General features: G+C 40.3%; 1 long non-coding RNA gene across 1 annotated transcript; it reads right to left on the reverse strand.

Annotated features, from left to right (window-relative positions):
* Positions 1 to 237: 237 nt before the first annotated feature.
* On the reverse strand, positions 238 to 1,487 carry LOC138514078 (uncharacterized). The gene is made up of 3 exons (XR_011281871.1): positions 1,418 to 1,487; positions 875 to 1,003; positions 238 to 776 (listed from the first exon to the last, which is right to left on the reverse strand). It is a non-coding gene; the product is annotated as an uncharacterized lncRNA (long non-coding RNA).
* Positions 1,488 to 1,736: the final 249 nt, after the last annotated feature.

The following is a 1,736-nucleotide window of genomic DNA, read 5'->3' on the forward strand; positions in this document are numbered from 1 at the left end:
GGAATACTGTGGAACAAGAGATGTGTATTGCTGCACGTCCACCCCCAATGCACTCCAAAGTCCCAGATCTGTCAGTTTAGCAGGTTGAGAGAATCATAGAGTCTAGATTGAGCTCTTACCCCTGCAGTCTATTTGTGTTAAGTATTTATGTTTGATCTCTCTTCGAGGAGTGGGTACAGTAGGTCCGGGGGGGGGGGGGGTCAATGGCTTCACCCAGACAAGGTAGTTTGCTTAATTCAATACCAATTAATATTCACTTTTAACACTTTTCAAAAAGGAGAGAAAAGGGATTATTTATGAAGTAGTTCAAAGCCGTTTTTATCCAGTGTAACTAGAAAACAATTTCATGTAACAAACTTATTTTCATATAAAATAAATACACTCTGTGCTTTTAATTCAAACACCGAGTTTGTGTTCTTGTCAAAACAACTTCACATAATTCGTAATGCTTAAACCAAAAATTTAACCAAAAATGACATCACAAGACATACATCACATTTTTCCGTGAATCAACAATGTAAAGCAATATTCTCCACAAAGCTTTATCATCCAATGCTTTTTTGTAGGCACAAGCATAAAGGTCCCCTCGACCTATATTCACAATGTCCGCTTTTAGTTGTCAAGCGAAAGAAAGTCTTTAGGTTGAAAGTCACCAATCCCAAATAGCATCAATTATTCACTGTTATGTTAACATGTTTCGGACTGTATCAAAGTCCATCTTCAGGGAAACGAATGCTAATGGTTCCATAACCTGGGTGTATCCACACCTTAAATTCCTAATGGAGAATATAACAAAAAAAGGATTTGTGATTATTGCTATTTTCTAACTAGACTATATTTTTCCCATAAAAAGAAACTCAAAAATGACACCAACCTCTTAATTTCACTGATGGGATCTATTACTTCAGTCTTGGTCACACTCTTGTGCCGACTTGTGGCAGGGCACATTTGCACTAGTGTGTGGTGATTTGTACCTCAAACGAGTGGATTCAGAAACAAAACTCTAGAATAGAAGCAGAATGATCCATAAAGTAGTTTCCACTTTAGAAAAACTCTCAAAGAGACTTCAGTGCGTACACCCGCCGTGTATGGATCTACACATGCATGGCTCTATTTATTTAGTGTCCCAAAGTTCCTAGGGGGCTCACATAAATGTGATGGATTGATCACCCTTGTAGCGAGTAAGGTTCAATATTTAGTGGAGTTAGTCATGTGACATGGACCCTCGTATACAACAGTGTCCTGTGGGTAAATGCAGGAAGATGAAATCGTAAATTGAGCAAATAGTGCTCACACCCTTCACCTGAATTGGACCTTGACGTCGTTTCCCATAAAAGTATATATCACAGGTAAAAAGCAGCCTCACAGGCTGCAGATACTCATGAGCCATGTAATATGGCGAGATGATTGCTCTTACCTCTCTCGGGAGTCATGTTCAGCTTCCGACGTCAGGCGCAAGTGCTTCTCACTCTAACCTGGATGTTAATGTCCTATTCTCATCTTGTCTCGCGCATGCGCAGAGGAAACGGCTCGGTCCCATTTTGGAATGGGAACAGCGCTACTCTGTGCATGCATACATCGTGTGTCTGGCATTAAGCTGTCTTAATGTCAAAAGTATGTATTGGTTGCTAATACAGGGTCCCAGGACTCTGCAGCGCATATGGGTGGTCTCACCCTGAACAAACAAGTGAAGGTAATCCAATAATCTACATATTAATGCATTTCTACGCACATGC

Source organism: Ambystoma mexicanum, chromosome 12 (assembly GCF_040938575.1).
Source record: "Ambystoma mexicanum isolate Mex_15411 chromosome 12, UKY_AmexF1_1, whole genome shotgun sequence".
NCBI lineage: Eukaryota > Metazoa > Chordata > Amphibia > Caudata > Ambystomatidae > Ambystoma > Ambystoma mexicanum.